At 36.4% G+C, this 23887-nt stretch overlaps 1 long non-coding RNA gene across 1 annotated transcript; it reads left to right on the top strand.

Annotated features, from left to right (window-relative positions):
- The first annotated feature begins 280 nt into the window (after positions 1 to 280).
- LOC127081904 (uncharacterized) lies at positions 281 to 1345 on the top strand. The gene is made up of 2 exons (XR_007788136.1): positions 281 to 803; positions 886 to 1345. It is a non-coding gene; the product is annotated as an uncharacterized LOC127081904 (long non-coding RNA).
- The last annotated feature ends 22542 nt before the right edge of the window (positions 1346 to 23887 follow it).

The following is a 23887-nucleotide window of genomic DNA, read 5'->3' as shown; positions in this document are numbered from 1 at the left end:
GGCATGTGTTGTATCATAAGTTTTGTAACCCATATTAGGGAGCATGATTAACTTTTGATGTGTGTGACACCGTTGAGGTTGTTATATTAATTAAATTACGCGATAATTGTATGTGGGGTTTAGAAGGGTGTTCCGGGAAGCGGTTGGCCAAATGAAAATGCATGCAATACCTTGGGAAGGTCAAACCATGACAACACATTCAATTACCATCATGACATTGAAAGATCATTTAATTAAAATAAAAACCCGGTTAACTTGATAATAAGCCAAACACATTCCCTTCACTTAACACGACCGTCTCTCTCTTCTCTCATTAGCTTCTCTCTCTCACCTCTCATGAAAACACAAAAACCTTTGCAAGAAAAGGAAAGAAAAACAAATCCTAAACTTACTTTAATCTCTCCTATTATCCAAAAAAGATATAAACCATAAGTTGAAACCATAAACAAAATCTCATCAATGATTTACAAACATTGATGAACAACTAACTATGTTCATCAACACCAACTATACAAATTCTAGTTCGTGAAAAACATGGATAACAAGTCTAAATGAGATCATACTTAAACTCAGAAGACAAGTTAGAAAACAATACATGCAAAAAGACGTCAGAGCAAGATCAAGCCAAATCTACATTTCAACTCAACTCAAGACCAAGTAGCTAAACAAATAGAGATTCAATAGTTATGCGCAAAGGAGACAACAATCACAATAGTTTAGCAAAAGCGAAACAAAACAGTGATCAAAAAGATCTCATCGGAGTTACATTTCTAGCGAGACTTTGACGACTACATCCACCTCAGGTAGCTTTTGATTCCCTTTATTTTATCACTTTAGACTCTTTCTTCTACTCCCTTCTGAATGTATGTTGTTCTGTTTGGATAGTCCGTTTGCAGGGAAAGGTCTAAGCTCAAATGATTATGAGTTTCAATGAGAAATTATGAATGTTTTAGGACTTCGAGCTTTGGTGAATGGTATTTTGGGGAATTGTTTAGCAGAGTAACCGTAGGAATTTTTTTCTTTCCAATGAAGAAAATGAAAGTTGTGTATATATGATGCATGTTGAGAGAATGATTTAGATATTTCTGCTTCTCATACGTGAAAAAATCATTGGGAATTCTTACCGAGCTATGTGGAATCATTTTAGAAGAATCAAATTCATTAAAGTGGTGAGAGTTCTCCTGATATTGTGGGATTCAAATGTGGAATGGAAAGAGGCGTTCCAAGCATGAGGAGCAAGTTTCATCAGATATTTTCTTCACTATTTTTTATTTTTTATTTTTACTGAAAGTAATTTTGGATGTAATTAAGATATATTGGAAGTAAGCATTTTTTACTGATACAATTACTACTATCCTGATACAATTACTAATGTCCTGCTGAATGTGATTCTTGAGATGTATGTGATTTTTTACTAATGTGTATGTCATGAGATGATTAATTCACTGATAGAAACCTTACTTATGTGCATGGACCAACTTATTTTTACTGATAAAAAAACATGCTGAAATGAATAGAATGGTTAATTTTTATTGATGACCAAACTCTTCAATTTTGGATACAAATTATCATTATTAAAAAAAAGTTATTTAAATGAGAAAGAAGTAATTATTATTAACAAAAATGATATGATGAGAAATAAATGATTATTAAAAAATATTATAATAATAATTAAATGAGAAGGAAAATCTTTAAAAAGATAAAGAAAAATTATTAAAATTAAAGTAAAAAACCAAGTGTAACAAAAATGACAATTAAATTTAGAAAAAACTTTCACTTGAATTAATTCTCTTTTACCTTTTATTCCCTTTTTAAAAGACAATATAGTCAACCTTGGTTTTTGACTTTTATTCCAAAAAAACTTATGCATGAAAATGGTGCAAATGACTCATGAATAGAGAAAAAGTCAAAGTCTTGGACTCTTTACTTTCAAATTCTCAATTATAACTGACAGTCAAAATCTTACAAAGACACAGATGAAATCAATACTCTCGACCATTCATTCATCTGGACCTCTAAGACCTGATGCAATATAATTGATGATGCACTGAGATTAAGAAAGACTCTTGATTCCCCAATACACATATGAATGAATCAAAGTCATTAAGATCAAATAAAATGCCAAGATTTCTGACTTTTTACCTAAACCCTAATGAATGTTTGTAAGTAACGGGATGCACGATCAAATGGAATGATCATGTTGTGATGATGCTGATGAAAAAATTTAGGATAGAATTTAGGTTATGACAGGCACATGTCTAACAGTTGGCAATAAAGCCTCACTCTTATTTAAAGACTAATCTTCTCAGGAGGAAGATGACTTCCAATACTATTTTTTTAAAAGGGAACTTCCTAAACACACCTCCACTATTTAATGGTGATAGGTTTGAATTATAGAAAGATAGATTTAAAATATTCTTTCAAAGTTTTAATCTTGATTTATAGGAAACAATAATCAACGATTTATTTATCCCTTCTCATTGCATAAATGGTGAAGTAGTAGATAAACCATATTTTCTTTGGACCGTAGAGGAAAAGGGAAAGTCTGAAATTGATTTTAAAACTAAATTTTTTCACTCATGTCTCTAAATGAAAATCAATTTCTTTATGTACTAAAGTATAATTCCGCCAATGATATGAGACACTCTTAAAATGATCTATGGATTTTCTCCAAGTATCGAACAAGAGAGAGTCATCACACGGGTAAAATAAGATAAATGCAAAAGATTATTTCATAAATTTGTTTCAACCTTTCAAGAATTCTAAAATAATATTAGAACATTCGTCACTAACAAATATCTATGAATTAAGAATTGGAACCAGAAACCTGATCTTATCCTTAAATCAAGAGATGCGGATATTTACAATCTTCAAGAAAAATCCAAGAAGGAAGATACTGTAGAGAAATTGAATGAGTTGACTTAAATGTTAAAGGATGAAGGCATGGACTCAAACCTAGAAGAATCTCTAGAAACTTCATCAAAGAACTCTTTTAAATAAGAAAACTCAACTCGAGTAATCTCCTTCAAAAGAACAATCTCAATGGTTGAACAATCCTTGAAAGATTCAAAGTCCAATGGAGAAACTTCATCAAGAAGAGAACATGAAGAAGAAGAATAAGTTTCATCCAATGGAATATTCAAAATAAGAAAGGATAAGGAAGTCTCAACAAACAATATATTTATAGACTCGACATCAAGGTTAAATATCTAAGAATCAACATATGATAGAGTCTTCGAAGAATATTCTTCAAATGACAAAGTTAAACATGTTTCCTAAATGCTTCTCACGAGGAAGATTATTGTGAGGTAACAAAGTTATCATACAAGGAATTGTTTAAATTAAATGCTAAGTTATTCGAGGAAGATGATAATATTGAAAAGTTTAACGTAGATCTGAAATATTAATATTAATGAAACTCTAAGTTATTGAATTTTTATAAAATATTAATGAACCACTTAGGTATGAAATTACTAATATTTTAAACCAAGATGGAAAATGTGAGACTTATGTCTCGATGAAAAAGGAAGTGAAATATCATCATGAAACCCTAAGTCAATTTACTAAGTTGAAAGAAAACATAGATTTGATTCTACCAAACCAAAGACCTTCCTTGAATAAATTTGGATTATGGTTTAAATTTGGTAGATCATATAGTAAAGTCCTTAGTAGGAAGAAATTGAATCTTCATGTTTACAAATATTCTTACTGTATTAGATTTGGCCACTTAGAGACATTTTTGTTTTAATAAATTAAGAAAGTCTAAAGGTAATAACTCTAGACCTCTCAAAACTACTAATACACCAGGACCCAAGAAGATTTGGGTACCAAAGGTGAAAAACTAGTGTGTGTTGTAAGAAGTGTGACTTCGATAATAATGAAAAACAAGAATGTTGTAAGAACGGAAAATAAAATGACAATGCGATTAAAGTAAAGACGAAAATAACTAGCATAAATCATAAAATGAATTGAAAACTTGCATTGAAATAAAGGTGACGTTTTAGGATTCATACATCTCTCAGTAAAACTCGTTTCTCTAACGCTGGTACTTTGAGTATATGTGATATTCTGTGATGAAATCTAATGAACACCTCGAATTCTAACACTAGAAACTTTATTTATACCAGTATAAAATAACTGTTTCCTAACGTTCCATTCTCCAGCTTTAGGCACATAGACTTTTGCGTTCATTTCATCTATTAATTCCCTTCATGTGTCTTTCAGGAGAAAACTAAGAAATAGTTCCTGATTTTGAACATAACACCTTTGCACGCTCAAATAACTACCACTTCGATGCGCTTAATGTTGTCGAAATGTTGCTATCGAAATATCTTCCAAACACGTTCCAAAAAATACTAAATTCCATTTTTATCCACTTGAGACTTCAACCATGTACACGTTATCAAATGTCTAATTTCCCTTGACTTGTGCTTATGCTGAGATTTTTCCCTCTGTCAAAAATATTAGCTAACAAATTTCCCCCTAAAAAGGCCTACTTCGACGAAAAAGAGATATCAGCGTTTTTGAATTTCTCAAAACATTATTCATGGGCATCATGACCTTTGAATCATTAGTCACCTCAAAAACGTGTGTTTCCCACTAAACCATAACTTCCATCATCACGGATGCGCCTTCGTAGGGTGGCATGGCTAAGTGTTTCAAATACTTTCCATCTCTCCTCTCACTAGTTGACACATGCCAACCCACTTCGTGCCATTTGTCAAACACAAGAACTGAAGGGGTTTTCTCCTTCGCTATAATACCCTTTCCTCAATTTTCTCCTCTTTTCTTCCATTGTCTTCAAAACTTCTCCTCTGCAAATTTTCCTTTCAAGTTACCAGAAAAGTCGTAAGCTCAAAACAATGGCCTCCAAAACAAAGACCATAAAAGCCACCAAGGAGTGTCTTCCATTAGCTCACATGATTTTTCTACAAATGTTGTTGGCAATCAAGAATACATTCCGGAGGCCCCCAACTGAAGAAAAACTTCGTATCTACAAGTACCAGGTAATTATCCCTTACTCCATTTTTGGAAATATCCATGCACTTATGGGTCCAATGCGTTGTCCCTCAGTGGATCTTACTAAGCTTAGGGATTTTTCCCCTTTTTATCATAGGACTAAACCAGTAGTGAGTATTAAGGAACCTATGAACTTAGAGTATATGACTTCCAATTTACGTGTCTTTCTTCAACCCCCCTACCAAAAAATATGAGGAACATCCTCTGGCTGAACAAAATTGAGTTGAAAATGAGTGAAACCTAGAAGGCTAGGGGTATTTTCGATCTGATTTAACTATCGAGAACTGGTCCTGCTTACTGCGAGAACATGTTGTCGCATCCCTGTACTTCTAGGAAACAACCACTAACACCTTCCAACTCCCTTGTGGAATGGTGACACCCACCTTGCTTGACATAGTAGCCATCAATGGCCTTCGCCCAACTTGAAAAACTTTCGACCCTAATGAGAGTGAAGAAGACACTATCAACTTCAACATTAATCGTGCCAGCTTTGGAAAGTATATTAAAGACTATCATGTTGCTGACACTACTGAAGTTTCGGATGAGGAACACATTGCCTTTCTTGCACTGTGGTTGTCGAGGTGCATATTTTGCTATAAATTATTAAAGGTAGTCAAAATATATATTACCTTAGCAAACTAACTGCATGAAGGTAAGGATATCTACCTCAACCAACTAATTTTAGGGTCCCTTTATGAATCTCTAGGATTAGCCATAATAGTCTTAAGGAATATCTAACCCAAAGATAGTTTGTTATTATGAGGACCTTTTGGTTTCTTCAACTCTAGCTAAATGCCACATTTGATCTCCCTCTAGACGTTGACATGCCTAGCAATACTGATGCAACTATTAGGGATGGGCATATTGAAGGTGCTCGATTAACCCATATGACCCTGACTGACAAAAATAGATCAGACCGAGAAACATTCTCGTCATACTTCTTGATGTTTTCCAAGAGTTACCATTTTAGCCCAACAATGGCTTCCTTTGCCAAAAGGACTCATGGGTCTGAATGGCTCACTCGACCATTTCCAGCTACTAGCGAACAAGAAGCCGAGTCGAAGCGAATATGGGAAGACTTCTTGACTCCTAAACTCATATCAATCAGACTTGGGACCTCCAAGGAGAATGTGAAGATTCTTCGATATCAGCCCAATCTGATGGCACATTAATTTGGAATTAGACAGACTGTGCCAAGGCCATTTTTTAGTCAGAAAAGTGAATTATACCTTTACACCATTGACTTTTCAGAAGATGAGTACCTTCTAAGATTAGCTGTACATGTTGCTAATCGCCTCATGCTTACTCCATTTGCTTTCCAACCATCGTTTTACTACACTCCAGAATTAGGCACTTGGTGGAAAGATTATCATGCAAAATAATTTATGAATGCTGCCACATTAACTCAACAACTGACTGATGCTTTCTCTATCATGCAGCAAAAATTCAAAAAAGATAGAGGCAAACACATAAAAAAGATACAGGTTTTCCATAGATACTTTGAAACTGTGTATGACCTTGATGATCTTAGTCGGACGATTCGCGAAGGAGTTGCTACACTAAAGGAAAAAATGATGGAGAAACTTATAAACTTGTGCATTCCTGATTACGTGGAGGACAAATATGATTTTGCCTTAAAATTTTATCCTCTTATATTTTCCCCTTTGACCACCAGTGAGATGGCCCTGGCTTTCGCCCCTCCGTTTCCACGGTGGTTCGTTTGTGGGGAATTTATAAAGGTGCACAAAAGTTAATGTCTGAAACCTACTCAGTGTGCGACTCCAACTAAGCACGACATATATAGTTTCAAGAGCCACCTTCATGTCAACATAAACCATATTAGGGTGGAAACTCCCACACATAAGGGTGAGGAAAGCCAAAAGATCTCTTAACCATCCTTTTAACTCCCACATCTTTTCCTTTGTATTCACATTTGATTTTGCACATTTATAATCGTCGGACATAGAAAGAGAACAAGAGATGCTGCCAGTGCTAAAGTAGCGCTTAAGTAACTTAAAGTCAAAAATAATTCATCAAAACCTACATAATTCAGTTTCCAAAAAATATGAAACTAAACTTTTAAGCTGCACAACATTTATACTTACAGTATTTTAACTTCTTGAATTTCTTATTCTTTATGCAGAATGATAATGCAACCATCGAGCGTGAAATTGCTGAAACCGTTCTTGAACCCATTATGGTCAAAGATTCATCTCATGAACCTCCTCCACACAAAAAGAAACCAAGAAATATTGGTTTTAACTCTAGGAAAGTCACCCTATCCCTAAAGTATCTCCCACTCCAAAAACAAAGAAGGAGAATAAAGTTGTCGCAAGTAAGAGTGGAAAAGCAATTGCCACAGCTAGGAATCTGGTCTCGACCGATAGCGCAAATTTAATCCCAGATGAAGTCGCTTTGAAATTAAGTTTAATGTTCTTTATCCTTTCTCACGTCATTTTCTCTATGCATTAACAATTTAATCTTTGCAAGATAAAGCTTAACCACTTGAATCGACCTCCTCGACTTCTAAGGAAGAAGGAAGACATGAAATAGAAATGGACACGACTTCTCTAGGGGAAACCTTTGAGAAATGAGAGCCTAAATAAACTCCTCATCCAGCTTAAGATATTCACTACCAACCAAAAACCACTGAGACTCTAACCAACGTTGAATAACAAAATATGGAGACTACCCCAAATGTCGAAGGGGAGGTTCACCAGATTTTGTATATCAAACCAACTCTCTTGCCCACTATCAAACCAACTCCCTTGCCCATAAATATTCTTTCTCAAGAAGAGTTGGCATCATTGAAGAATACAAATGTCAAGGCTTATATGAGGATGGTGATAAGCAATAGAGGCAACTCTACTAACAAGTTCTCAAGTTCCTCAACTGTCTCTGGAGGCAACACCGGGTCGTAAACTATTGACAGAGTCTTTCACCAACTCAAAGCCCAACTTAGTGGAGTTGACCTTTCGAAGCACTTGAAAGAGACTTTCTTTATGGGTATGGTATCAAGTCATTATTCAATAAAATTGACATTCCTGATGCCCCCAGCAAAGTTGTTGACTTCATAGTAGCTTTTGGACCTTCAACCACATCCTTGCTAATTTTCAAACAAAACAAAATGCCCAGACAAAATTGGTGCTGAAAGCAGATGAAAGGTCGAAAGCATGGAACTTAACTAATGAATCTGATCAACATTCTGAGCAATTGGAGGAGATTCTTTTCCAGAAAGATGAAGTTGTTGTCGTCTTGGATGCCAAAATCCTTAATTGGAAAAAGGAGATTGAAGCCATGCAAAAAAAGGTGCATGAAGCTGATGGAGAAAAGAAAACACTCTGACGGGTCAATCAACTACAACTAGATGAAGAAACAAAGATTGGAATCCAACACCTGGAAAATTTCACCACTCTTGATGTTGAACTTGAAGGTTTTGCATTAATAATTTCCCAAGCTGACCGTCGATTGGCCGCAACAACGCTTCAGTATGAGAGGCTTAAAACTTCTCTCTCTCTTTCTAGGGATGATTTTCCATTGTTGTTTTTTGTTTGAAGTTCTTTATTATTAACAATGAAATTTTGGTTTTTTGTAATTGATAAATATGCCCCCTTTTGTGGCATTTCAACAATTTTAAGGCTACAATTTTAGCCTATTTAATTTTGAAGTTATATTTTATTCTACGTTAATATGTATCTCATGCAAGATAGGCATATATTGTTTAAAATACTTGCCATTTATTCGCAGGATTCGACCTTTAGGGGTCCATTCTTCGACTTCATACACACTGTTTGTGTATGCATGCAAAATTTTAAATGGCCCCTCCCAATTAGGGGACAATTTTCCCAAGGCTCTGTCTTTTCTATCCATGGGAAAATGACTTTCCAAACTAAGTCTCCTAAGTTGAAAGTTTTAGTTTTAACCTTCTTATTGTATGCCTTAGTTACTCTTTCTTTTTGTCTTATTAAGACATCCAAAGTAGCTAATCTCTCTTCATCATAATAACTTAATTCTCCTAGCATCATACCCCAATAGTATTCAGTAGAAATTTCTATTTGTCTTTGAATTCTAATTGACTGCGAAATAATCTCTAAAGGTAGTATTGCATCATGACTGTAAACTAGTCAAAATAATGTGGCATTAGTCGATTCTTTGGGAGAATTTCGACATGACCATAATACTTGATATAAGGTTCTATGTCAATTTCTTGGCTTCTGACCCTCATTCGTTTTAATTAAACCAATCACTATCTTGTTATCCACTTTCACATGATCATTGGCTTGAGCATAATAAGGTGTCAAAGTTAGCAGCTTAAAGCCAACTTCTGAGGCAAACTCCATCATTTTACGCCCTGTAAACATTGGGCCTTGGTCAGTTGTGATAGCCTTAGGTGTTCCGAATCTATATATAATATGATTATGGATGAAATTGATCACTTCTTCTTGGTCGACATTAAACAAAGGGATAACTTCTATCCACTTAGTAAAATAATCTATCCCTACCAAGTTACATCTATTCCCTTTCGATGATGAGGGCTTGATTTTGCCAATTATGTCTAAAGTACATCCTCTACAAGGCCATGGCTTGACTATTGAATGTAACTCACTTGTAGGCACATGTTGGATACCTGAATGATTTTGGCATTGTTGACAGCCCTTGGCGAAATCTATGCAATCTTTCAACATAGTTGGCCAATACACCCCTAGTTGAACTAACAACCACTTCATTTTATGGATTTCCTGATGAGAGGCACATGATCCCTTATGTACCTTGAAAATTGCTAAATATGCTTCACTCTCACCAAAGCACTTAAGAATAATTCCTTCAAAAGTTTTCTTAAACAACTCATTCCAAATGGTTACATAGATCTATATTTAACCTTACGATCAGTCACTCCTGTTGGATTTCCCAAGTATTCGACAATGGGTTTTTGCCAATTATTATATGACATTAAGTCAATGGCCAAAACTTCATAAATCTCGAAATCTTCAAAAATTTCAGATTTTTCTAAGTCCTTTGTTGTAACCTCAATTTCATCTGCCTGTTTTGATATTCACGAAACTTCTGAAAGGCTTTCAACTAATATCATCTTATCCCGTACCTAGACCAACTCCTCCAATCTATCCTTAGAAATCTAGTAACCTGAAGCAATTTGGGCTAGGTCATTTGCTTCTTGATTTTCTAATCATGGTATATGGTTGATAGATATGTGGTCGAAACATTTCAGCAAGGAGTTGGCCCTGACAAAGTATATCATCAAATTCTCTCTGATGCATTTATACTCTTTTTTCAATTGCCTAACCACCAACTCCGAGACTCATTTTATTTCGAAATTTCTTGCCCCCAAATCCAATAAAATCTGAAAGCCTGTTATTAAGGCTTCATATTCTGCCTCATTGTTAGAACGTAGCCCTTCAATCCTAAACTTGAATTTGGTTGATATGTCTTCTAGTGAAATTATAAATACCCTCACTTTGGCTCCATCCTTATGCGTAGAACCGTCAAATACAATTTCCAAGGTCGATTTCTTATGTATCCTTCTATTGATTCGACTGCTGAATGGTCGACAATGAAGTCTGTGACAATTTGTCCTTTTACTACTTTGTAAGGACAATAAGTCAACGAATATTCAGTAAGCTCCAAGGCCTACTTTCCTATTCGATTGTGTAATATAGGCTTTGACAGCATGTGTTTAATAACATCGAAATGAGAGTAAACATTAACATCCAATTGTTTTATATAATGCTTGAGTTTGGTACATGAGAAATAAGGGCACAAACATAATTTTTCAATTGTGTTATACCTAGTTTATGCATCTATCAAGATTCGATTGAGGTAATAAATGGATCTTTCGACGCCATTCTCGTCCTCTTGCGCTAACATACTTCTTATGGCTGAATTCGATGCAGTTATATAAAACCTCATACTTCTATTTCTACTTGGAGGTATCAAGATTAAAGGCTTCATTAGATATTCTTTAATGTTATCAAAATCCTCTTGTTGCTCGCTCCCCCAAACAAACTCATTGTCTTTCTTGAGTCGAAGTAATGGCGAGAATGACTAAGTCATGCCACTTAAGTTGGAGATGAACCTTCTCAGGAAATTTATTTTCCCCAACAAAGATTGAAGTTGCTTCTTTGTCGAAGGTGGCTTGAGATCAACGATTTTCTTTCGTCTTGTTTTAATTGATATCTATGCCTTTTTTATGCACCAAAAATACCAAGAAGTCTTATGCATGCACACAAAAAGCACATTTTAATGGATTCATTTTCAATCCATATTTCCTCATCCTCTGAAAAGACTGACGAAGATGGCCTAAGTGACCATTCTTTGATGAGGATTTTATAACTATATCATCAATATAGACTTGCATAAAAGTCTCAATGAAGTCATGAAACATAGAATTCACCGTTCTTTGATAGGTTTCCCCGACATTTTTCAAACCAACGGTCATTACTACCCACTCATAAGTTCCCAATGCACCTGGGCATTGAGATGCTGTCTTAGTTACATTTTCTTCAACTATAAAAATCTGGTTATAGGAAGAATACCCATCTAGCATACTAAAGTACTCGTGACCTGCGGCTAAATCTACTAGCATTTCTGCCACATGCATTGGGTATTCATCTTTAGGTGTAGCATTATTTAGAGCCCTAAAATATATGCAAAATCTAAAAGTTCCATTCTTCTTCATGTATGTTTCAACTTTAACACTGATATATGTTGGCCTCTTTACCGCTTAATCGCCCAAATCTACCTCTTCTAGGGGGTCTTGGGCATGCATTTTCTTATTAGATTCAAGTGGATATTTTTCAAACCCCAAAGGCTTATTGTTATATTTGCAATCGAGCCTCAGGATTTTTGAAGCTATTGTCTAGCCATTTAGGCCACCTCTAAGATTATCATAGCTTTTGACTTTGTCTTCAAAATCCATATTCTGGAAAGCTTTAGCCTCTAGGGCCGAATTTATTATGTTCTCGGCCATGTAAGCTGAAATCCGAGCCAAGTAATTTAACACAACAATCATTTTCATCAACTATTATCTACCCAGTGGGGGGCAGACTTCCTCCTTCGACAGCCCGACTTTTCACCAACTCTTTGTTCCAAATGAACCCATATTTTGGATGCAGGTTCAGGAAATATGTAGCGTCTTTTTAAGGAGTATAGACATTCTTAGTTGCATTGCATGGTGGAATCTTCGTAAAGTTCTTGTCAAAATCCTTTTTTCCGACTTTACTGGCCCCAACCTTGTAATAGCTCTGGTCAACTTTGTTATTTTCAACTATGCCATCTTCTCTCCGGATAGAAACCCTCTGGCGCAGAGTCAAAGGCACCACACCTTTCCGTGAATCTATTCACGTCTCAGAAGTAAGTTGTATTTGGCGTTGGACGTGACCACCATGAATAACGTTGGCCTTGTAGTGGAGCCAACTATTAACTCAATTTGCATCACACCTAAAAATATGTCTGGTCTTTCCCTCGTAGTCGGATAAAACCATATTATGCGGAAGAAGGTCTTTGTCACTCCTCCCCATCATTTTGAATAATGAATATGGCTTCCGATTGACTGTCACGCCTCTATCAACGAAAAATTTATTGACGATTATACGGCCTACCTTCTCCCTAATGAATAAAGGCTTAAGATGGTACATCATTCTAGGGTATGGCCTCTCGAAGATGGCACGTTGCTCTTTAATGACACCATTATTCATAACATAGTAACAAAGAGGCCTCTGATTCGTAGCCTCATCCTATACGTAGTTTCCCTCATCCTCACACACCTCTGAAACTATATCATATTCAATAGGAAACACAGAGACTATGTTGTAATTGATTTGTAAGTCATCCTCAGATTCTATGTCTAAATTATCTTTGACCATTTCATCGTTCAGTTGAGGTGTATACTCTATCTCTTTGTCCTCAGGTTGAGGTGTGTATTCGAGAACTTCCTCCTCAAGATGACGAGTATACTCTAGAGCCTCGTCCTCTGATTGAGGTGTGTATTCGGGAATTTTCTCCCTCGCCCTGGAGCCATCTTTGGCCCGATGTGCCACCGTCATAGACAACCTTTGGTCGACTATCCTTTTGTCTTCCTTGCTTAGTTTCTTTGTGTAAGGCTTCCTCTGAGCCTTCGATACAGACGTGGTACACTTTGCCTCAGGTTATTTGTGCTTGTTTGCAAAGGCCTCCCTTTCAGCCTTCTTTTTCCTCTAGTGACGCCTCCACTGAGTGCATGTCATTGGGTTGTTTCCTTTATAGGTTGGGGGAATGTGTGATTTTCCCTTCGACACTTTATGGTTCTCTTGATCCGGAACCCTTACCTTAGGGTCAATCACCTTCCATTTGGGATGGTTCACTCCCTTCCCATTCAGAGCTTGACCCACCTGTCCTTAGAAACATTCGTTTGTGTATGAAAAGTCCTCTGATGAGGCAGTACGGACTTCCCCCTATATTCCTCATTCCTACTAGGGCCACCTCTATTGTTTGAGGTGAACCTTGTAGCCTGGTTTCCTTTTCTACTCCTTTTGGGATCGTATATATTTGTGTTTTCCAATTTCTTCGCCGCCTCTTCATCAAAGACAGTGCTATCTTGCAGAGATTTGCTCACCTTTGTTGACCTCCATGTTGAAGCCTTATGTTGCTTTGACCATAAAGATCTCCATAGGCTCAACATAGTGAGCATCCTCAGTTTGCATTAGGTTGGAGTCCACCTTCATCAATGTCTTTGACTTCTCGCTAAATTGGAGTTTACCCTCTTTCAAAGCTTTTTGCACCAAATCCTTGAAAAGAACACATTGAGAAGTCTTATGACCCAAGAAATTATGGTATTTACAAAAACCTATATTTTTCCTTTGTTCTAATGGAGGAGTTTTCAGGCCCTAAGGCACTATAATTTGTCCATCTGTAACTAATAAATCAAATATTTTGTTGCATTTTATTATATCAAAAGTATAAGTTTTAGCGAAAAATTTATCATTCTTGTTGGGCTCGACATGATTTTACCCGTTTGACGGCTTCATCAACTTACATACATGGGGAGGTCTTGGCTTAAGTTCAACCATGTTTACCTCACTCTCTTTTACACATTCATCTCCTATGTCTAACGGGTAACCGTCTACCTCTACATAAGCAATTTTCTCTCTTTTATGATACTTATTTGTTATGGCCTTTTCAACTTTCAAGCGTTTGACTTGGCGAACCCTATCATCCAATTGTGTCATGTCCCTAAGGTATTGAGTATCTAACTTCTTCCTAATGGAATAATCCAGGCCACCTACAGCCATTTCAACTTGTTCGTGTTTAGGGACTTGTGTAAAAGTCTAGTTTGGGACTAGTTTGGCCTGACCTAAGTGTTTTACTTCTTCCCTATTTGGACTAGTTTTGGTCGAAATCCTTGATTTTGCCCTACTCTTGCCTACACCAATATGTTTTCAGGCCTTTCCACCTACCCAACATTTGATATCTGAGGTGTTGATCGAGGCAGAATTTGGGGCGTGTCAAAAAATTAGTTATTTGCCCCATTTGGTTTTCCAATAGTTCATAGGTTTGGTTTGTGTTTGTAATCAACAGATTGAAAATGGTCCCCAATATTAGGTGAGAGTGTTAACAAACTCCAGGTTACTCTCATCCATTTGTTTCCTCATAGCCATCATGGAAGTGGTATTCAATGATGGCGCTATTTGAGGGCTATAACTTATCCCCCCCGGCCAAACCATATTATTAATGGTCAACGCCAATGCGTTTTCTGGGTTATACAATGACACAGTTGCCATTGCATTATCACTAAAAGTTGACATCTTAGTATATAGGTCAGCCATCATCGACATTGGCTTTCCATAAGAGTAATCCATATTATTCATTAGCATCGAGAACCCGAACAGAGGCCTTGCAACTGCAGGGTTGAATAAGGTATTTCCAGACTGTGGTGGGGGTCTTATCCCCTGATATTGCACCAGTACCACTTATGTCGATGACACCACCAAAGCCATTTCCCTAACTAGTGTTGACACAACCTCATTTTCAACCATTAATACGACTGGTTTTTCTGCTACATTTTGGGGATTGTTTTATGAAGTAGTGTTATACATATAGGGACACGTCATTTTTGGTAAAGAATTTCCACTTCTTAAATGCATGCAAACTACCAAGAATAATTCATGAATGCAACACAAGTTTATGAAAGAAATTTATGAGTATCCGTAAGACCCCAATTTTGCCCCTATGATCCCTCATGCCATCTCATAAACTTGGCATTAGCATTGGGATCACACCTTGGTATCCTCCTCGCCCTTCATTCATTGGGTTTGCATTGGGAGAGATTACCAAGCACATTTAATTGTATCATACTTAATTTTTGTTTTTTTACTAACTAAAATACCAAAAATGTGTCTAGTGTAGCTTTGTTTCCTTTGTAGGTAGTGTGTGTGTCCACTTGTGCCTCATCAAGCTCACAACTAGGGTTTGAGACCCTTAATGCAAGGTACCAAGCAAGCAATCGTCCAATTGAGTTCTAAGCATCATATATGGATCCCCAGGTTCTTTAGTTGTCATTTTGATCAATAATTCATCAAGAGTTTAAAGCTTGTTTATCAAGAAAACCCTAGTTCATCTGGATATCTTGTGTGACTTTCTTAGCAAGTTTCTTCAACAATTGGTCAAAAATATTATGGGATACTTCATTAAACATCATATTAAGCATATATGATCCTAAATGATCCCCAAAGAGAAAAAGATCTTCAAGTTTGCAAGTTGGTTCAAGGAGGTTGACCAGAAAAGTCAACTAGTTAAATATAGGATTCCTTAGACCCTATCTCCTACAATATTTTTCATATGAAAATGATTCCAAGATAAAAGTTACTCTTTATGACATTTCAAACAACTTTTATATTTACATTAAGAGATAATTTTGCTTGGAAATTCTGAAGGTAGAAAAAAACAAGAAAGGGGGGCTTGAATTGTTTTCACTGATAATAAAATCTTTTGCAAACACCACACACACGAAAGATAAAGCAAACAACACCGAAGTTTATCATGGTTCACTTGAAATTCAAAGATACTCCAATCCACCCGAACAAGGTGATTTCGCCTTCAATAAGGACTTAATCCAATAATCTAGAAAGATTACAACAAAAACGTCTAAGAGAACAATAATCTCTTATCCCTCTCAAGTCTACAGACTTCACAAGTCACTTAAGGAAATATTCAACAACAATTTGAGATTTACAAGAGAGTGTTTAGTGCTTCTAGATAAGCAAGTTTAACACAGTAGGAACAATACAAATTCACACTAAGAGCAACTACTCGTGTGAACAGATTTGAACAAGAACTGATGAATTGTTGAATTTGAGTTCGTAGTATCCTTGTGTGATTGCTTCGTATATTGTATGAAGATGATTTGGCCTTTATATAGTGCTTTGGATATGATGTCGTTTGCTGAAGCATTGATGTTGATATCTTGCCAATGATGGGACTTAATTGATATTTAAGTTTGTTGTCATTTCCATAGTAATTTTGGAGAGTATTTATTCTTCTCCAAATAAAGATTATACCAAATATGGAAAACTTCGTTGTTAAGTCTTGAAGTTGATCTGTTAGGCGTGAATCAGAGTGCGTAGAATCCAGATCTTCTTATAGGACATGTATTCTCCAGATAGTTATTGGAAGTGATTTTCTTCAGAAGTTCTTGATTAGTCTTCAGTTGAACCTTATCCAAATGTACGAGTCTGCAGAGTAACTAAGTGTGGAAACCTTTAGATTTAGAGTATCTGAGTCTTCAACTTCAGATGTTGTGAGCGTCGTTGTCTTCAGAGTCAAAGCTACTACTTTATTTGACTCTACTTCAACTGTTCTAGACTTGTGTGATGGAAAATGTTGATTGTCAGATTCATTTTATGTTAAAGTCCTGCATACTTAGAGAAATTCGTCAGGGTACCAAATTGTTTCATCTTTTGTTATCATCAAAACTTAGAGATGAATTGTAGACCCAAAATATTGTTCTAACAATCTCCCCCTTTTTTATGATGACAAAAACTTCATACTGTTGATGAAATAATGATACTTCATAAAAATTTAAAGGAGTTATCTTAGAGTCATATGTATGATGACTCCCCCTGAGATAGGCAATCTCCCCCTAAATCTGATACTTAAGAAGGTTTAGATGTTCTTACCAGATCTTCTTATGTTGCTTAGCTTGTTTCTCAGATGTTTTACTTAGATACTTCCTGCAGAACTTTAAAATTCATAATAATAGTTTATGAATGTACGTAATTCCTTATGAGGCTTAGATGTTATTTCATAAGAGGCTGTTTAATTAATTCTCCCCCTTTTTGTCAGACTCAAAAAGACAGCAAAGCAAGTTAATGTAAGGCAAAATTCATTGATAGGAGAAATGAGTACAGATAGCAAAAAGACACAAAGAAAACTAAAATAAAAACATAGAGGCTAAACACTTAGAGACAAAAAGCAACAAAATCCTAATGTGCCTAAGGGTTCAGAGGAGGCGGCATCCTCTGCAGCACCTGAGTCGGCAGATTCTGAATGTTGGAGTTGAGAGAGTCCTGTTGATCCAGTCTGGCTCTCATAATCTGTTGCTCTTTCTAGAGTTCCTCCAGAGTCTTCAACATTAGCGGAGAAAAGTCAGAATGAGATGTCTCCCCCTGAGTCATTGCTGTGTCCTTAGCCTTGGCACCTTCTTCCGTAGCAACGTGTGCTGCTTCTTCAGCTTCAGCAGCAGTAGCAGCCTCAACGGCGACCTTTTCTTCAGCTTCACTTCTCGCTTTCTCTTTTGTTTCTTGTCATACCCCAAAATTCACCCTACCCCCATATAACTTTCATTTGATCCATCACCCTACCCCCTAACAACTTTCATCTGATCCATGTCCCTATTGCCCCTACATACATTCATTGTTCCATCACCATAATTTCATTAACATCCAAAACCAAAGGCATCTTGCACGGGCTCAAGTCATGGCGTTCATACTTGAGAAAACACCATCAAAATAGGAAAAAAATCATTTTTGGACAGTGTAATCGATTACCCTAATCATGGTAATTGGTTATCTGGCTAAAAATCAGGCTCTTAGGCCATTTTGGTGTGTGTAATCGATTACCACAATCATGGTAATCGATTACACCTGCGAGGACAGCAACAGTAACTCTGTTTTTTACACAGAGTGACTTTTTATTTTACCCCCTTTCCCACTTGATTTCCCTAAAAATAGGGGAACTATTTCCCCTAATTTTTCATGCTTTCTAGCCCCCAAAAGTTTTGTCCAAGTACCATTCACTCTCCTCTCTAAACCTAGGTCAAAACAAAAAAATCTTTCTCTCCTAAAAAGTCACTCCACCAACTTTTCTTTCCCACTTCACATTTTTTTTCCAAAACTTCCCACTCTCTAACACTCACAAATCAGCCCATTCACTAAGCTTCCACCCTAAATACCTTCATCCCCAAACCCCTCACTTCACATTCAAGCTCAACACCATTTCAACCTAGCTTTTTTCACAATCTTTGGATAATGATTTTAGCTTAAACTTTGTTAACTTTTTGGTTCTGCTTTGTGTTGAAAAATGGTTGTTTGTTCTTGGTTGATCTTTTAAGAGAGTTTAGATTCAATCTTGCAAAAAATGGTTAACTTTGGTTTACACATCTTTTTTTGAGATTTCTTGCTCTTACTACCTTTTTATTCACCTTTTTTAGTCTTGCTTTATATTTGTTATCATTTTCTTTTATTGTGGACTTGTTGTATTTGTTTGGTTGATGAGGTCTATTAGATCATGGCCATGGTTGTTTAGAGTTGATTAAATCTTCAATGTTTCAAACCTATTAATGGTTGATCAATAAATCATTCATGATACTTTGAGGCATTGATAGATTGCCTTTATTTCAACCATATTTGAGTCATTTGATGCATAGATGAAACCATATCATTACATTAACTTACTAACCCATTTACTTATTGTTACTAACCACTAACTACTAACTCCTAACATTTATATTATTGCACTTTAATTCCTTGTAATTTATTTTATTGTTCATTTTATTTCATTTACTTTATGTTTATGTTCATTATCTACTAACTCCTAACATTTACATTATTGCACTTTACTTTCTTGCAATTTATTTTATTGTTCATTTTATTTCAAGTACTTTATGTTTATGTTTATTATTATCTAACTATATCATTTACATTGTTCTAATTTATGTATTATCTTACTATCTTGCTAAATAAAAGAGGAGTAAAATAAAAGGAAGAGAACAAATCATATTCTTTTTTTCTAAAATATTAATAGATGGACTTAGGGTTGCATAACTTTCTTTGTTACAAATATATTGTTAGTTGATTTTTTAATCATCTTCAATACTTTGCATCAATGATAAGCTATCCCTTAATGTGTCATATTTTGAGTCTTTTTGACCTATGAAAAATAGTCCCAAAAAAAGTGTTCATTTTGTACGTATTACTAACCACTAATTATACTTCACTAACTTTGTTCATCATTCACCTTTGTTATTGTGATTTTGTTACCATTAACTTGTGGTTTATTTTGTGTCATTTACATTCACTAACCATTATTATTGTGATATTTTCATTCTTTATATTGTAATTTACTTTTATGTCATTATCTTATAATTTACATCCAAGTACTCATTACCATAATCATTGTACAAATTCATCATGCATGTTTATTTACATGTTATTTACTTTATTGTCATCATACATTAAAAACAACAAAACATGATAAAATGATAAGACCAAAAATATTCACTGCACTCTTAATCAACTTGGACTTTGAGGATTTAATCTTAGGACATTTGCTTGGAGGCCTTTTCATTATTCTTTGTGATACTTTATAAACGCTTGGATTTTCATTCGTAACTTACATGCATGTTGTAAGAATGACATCATGGCACCACCTTAGGGGGACATCTTTGTAAGACCATTATCCTTTGTTTATCATAGGTTATTTTTGCACACACAAGGCTTTCTCTTGGGTTACCTTATAATGAGACCCTTTATTTTCTTGTTGGTTACTTTGCATTCATGTTGCATAAGCCAAATTTCATAATCAAATAAACCAAACCCTTGATTCAACGTCAAGTGGCATTTTCATAATCAAATTCAAAATACAATAAAATTACGATTATTATTGTGCACCACGAGCCTTAAGTGGTGGAGAATGAGTAAGAATGGAGCATTCCTACCCTTAATCTGATTATTTTGGACGCAAGATGCTTGGCTTGTTATCTAGAATAATCGTCTCCGTCCATAGACTTTAGTGCAATATAATCACAAACATTCATTTCATAAAACCCTTATTCAAGGTAAAAATAATACAACTCATCAAACTCATTTTTCTGCCTTAGGAAATCATCTTGGAAAACCTTTTCTCAAAGGTAAAATCAACCAACACATAAACATTTTATACTCCGAACTACGGAGCTCTGATTCCTCATCCCCGAATGAGTGATATGTAGGCACAAGGACCCCAATCCTTGGCGAGCACTATAATAACAAAAATAAACCTTTTCACACACATTCTTTTGAAAATAAAACAATGATAGATAAATCCCCATGTATGTAAAACACCCAAATGGTTCCCATGGAGTACCATGGACGTAAGGGATGCTAATACCTTCCCTTGCGTAACCGAATTCCGAACCCAAATCTCGGCTATGAGACCAATTCCTTATTATCTTTTAGTCCTTCCCGTGCGGATCTTTTTTTCGAGGGTTTTATCGACTATTTCCCCTCTCCTCTCTGATAGAGGTAAACTAAATAAAATTTGGTGGCGACTCTTCTGATTTTGCCTCTCTTTGGCATCTCTTTAGTCCCGATTTCGTTATCGTGAAATCTCGGTAGCGACAGCTGGCGACTCTGTTGGGGAAACCAAAATTCCCTAAGCAAGTCTAGCCTAGTTTGGGTTGTTTCTATTTTGCGTACGTGGATATTTATCCATTATCTATTTTTTTATGTATATATTGCTTTTGTTGCTAACCTGTATATATTTTCTTTGTTGGTCTGAAACTTTGGCTCTATGACGAAGAATTTTTGGAAGCAATAATGATTGCAAAGAAAAACCTTGTGTGAAAGACTCTCCACCCGAGTCTGAGAGTTTTGATTGAGATAGGTGAGGTTGAGTAGTATTGGTCCGCGAGGTGCCTTCCTCTTTAAGGTCATATGAGAACCTCACTTAGTGGTAGATTCTCTTAAGGGGATTGATGACCGTCGTGCTTTTGACGTAAGTATCTTTTCTTTTACTAGAGTCAATGACCCTAAGACCCATTTTAGAACCTTTAAACTATGGATAGCCTAGACTGATGGTCGTGTAGTATAGGCCACCGAGGTGCCTTCCTCGTAAGGGTCGATACGAAGATCTCACTTAGAGTAGATGACTTTGACGGAGCAGTCGCCTGGCAAGTAAATTAACATAAGAGGCTGACAGTCAAGGAAGTCCATGACTCTAGGGGCAGTGTCTTACAACCAATTTTCCAAAAGCCTTAGATCATACAAAGAGAGAACCTTGGTTTACTAAGCAGTCATTATTAACTCCATGCTTCATCACGATGATCCAAAACCTTGAACCCATGCCAAAAATCCTGTGGAAATAATAAACCAATCATTCATTCATACATTCATTCATCATCAAAATAATAAGCAAAGCTCTTAAAATTTTTGTTTGTTCGAATGCAGAATTACAAGACTATTTTCTGACACAGTCATGGATACTTCAACAAGGAAAAACACCTCTACTTTCCGCTTCAAGAGTCCCGACATCAGTTCATTAAAGGTCCTCTGCTCAAAGGTCGTAGCTCTCAAAGACAACAAGTTTAGAGCCAATTTTGGGAATATCATAGATCTTATAACCGAGAAGTTTGACTATGGTGTTATCACTACAATGTCCCAATACTATGACGTCTCTTTAAGATGCTTCACTTTTCCCGACTTCCAAATCTCTCCAACCTTGGAATACCTCGAGAGACTCCTCAATTGATCAATCAAAGAATTCAACCCTTTCCCGAAGTTGGAAGAAGGCTCCTGTTTGACCGAACTCTCACTTGCCTTGGGTATCAACGCCAACAAGCTAGTAGACAATTGAGGCGTTAAAGGATCCATCAAAGATTTAACCCAAAAGTTCCTTGAATCCCATGCTTGGGAAATGATTAAAAAAGGGAGACCCGACTTCTGTAGTGCAACCTTGACACTTTTGATTCATGGGATTGTCCTCTTCCCAAATGTGGACAAGTTCGTGGATCATTTAGCAGTTGAAGTCTTTCTAACAAAGAATCCGATGCCTTTTTTACTTGCCGACTTCTACCATACCTTTCATACAAGGCATGAGAAGAATGAAGGTACTTTCCTCTGTTGCGCTCCTATGTTACATCAATGGATGAGGGCACGTATGCCTCAAAGTGGACCTTTTGCTGAAAACAAACTGACATGGCCGCAAAGGTTCACATCTCTCTCTGCCAACTAAATTTTATGGTACAAGAGGGAATGGGATACAAAAGACGTCATCGCAAGATGTGGAGAGTTCTCTAACATACCCTTAATAGGAACACAAGGTTGCATCAACTACAACCCTGCTATACTCAAGAGACAACTAGGGTACGCCATGACGAGTCCTCCCGAGGAAAGAGATTTCATTCCATTTGTCATCAATACCGTGGATCCGATTGATTTAAATGTGAAAAGAGTGTGAAAAGCTTGGACAAGCATAGTCCGTATTGACCAAGCATGGGGTAAGAAAAACATCCTAGCCAAGGAACCCTACTATATGTGGGTAAAAGAGAGGGCTAGGGTTGTTAAGATGCCGTTTCTGTTTGACCCTTCTTCATTCCCGTTGATGCTCGAGCCCGAGCCTATCCTACAAGAGGACATGGATAAACTTACCAGCCAAATGAAAGAGCTTGAGTTGGAAAACACTCAATTACGAGTCTAGCTCAATCGTGCCAAGGAACGTAACCACGTCTTGGATGATAACGGTAAACAAGTTTGTGAAAAATTTGAAGGTAGCAAGAAGAGGCTCCGATTAGCCGAGGGACAAAGAGTTTGGGTTGGTGGAGCTCTACAAGGAGCTAATTCTGAGCTAGACTTCCACAAAGATGAGTTGGATCGAACATCCCAAAACATCAAGGACCTTGAGAATACTGTCGAGAGGTCTAATGCCATGTAGAAAGAAGCGAGGGAAGATTATGAGGCCGAGATTCTCGAACTAAGGACCACTCTAAAAGAGTATAAGGACCTTCTATCCAAGGAACAACTAGAGAAAGAAAAGATTCACCGAAGCTTCTTGCGTGAGTAGTTCAGCCTTAGACGAGCTGGCGAGCAAATCAAGAACTTGAAGAGGGGAATCTATAACCAAGCCTATGTAGAGTTGCAAAACAACTATAGACATTGGGAGGAGCATTGCCATGGATTCGAAGCTGCCATTGCTCAAAGGGATGGAATCATCCATAATCTCAAAGTTCTTTACAAGGAATGAAGGGACAAATACGCCAACATGGCGGTATTAACTAACTATGCACTTCAAGACTTTCCCGACAAGTTGAAGGAGACGGATCTGATCATGTGCCCAGATAATACCCCTGAAGAGGTCTATCACTTCGTCAAATTCTGCAAGAGGACGATGGTCGAACTCATCACCGATATTGAGGCTCTCCGCAAGTCTCAAGGGGTCACTTTTAGGGTGGATATCTAGTTGGTTTATTTGTTTCCATTACTTGTATTTTGCAACTTCTATGTATTGCAGACTATTTTCCCTTCAAAGGATGAATGGAAGCTTCGTGATTTTCTCTATTGTGTTTTCCTTTATTAATGATTGTGAACATGAATCGTCAAGTAGTTTTTGCAATGAATAAACACGA

Source organism: Lathyrus oleraceus, chromosome 5 (assembly GCF_024323335.1).
Source record: "Lathyrus oleraceus cultivar Zhongwan6 chromosome 5, CAAS_Psat_ZW6_1.0, whole genome shotgun sequence".
NCBI classification, from domain to species: Eukaryota; Viridiplantae; Streptophyta; class Magnoliopsida; order Fabales; family Fabaceae; genus Lathyrus; species Lathyrus oleraceus.
Note: the sequence above shows the minus strand (reverse complement) of the source record. Positions and strands in the feature narration are given on the sequence as shown.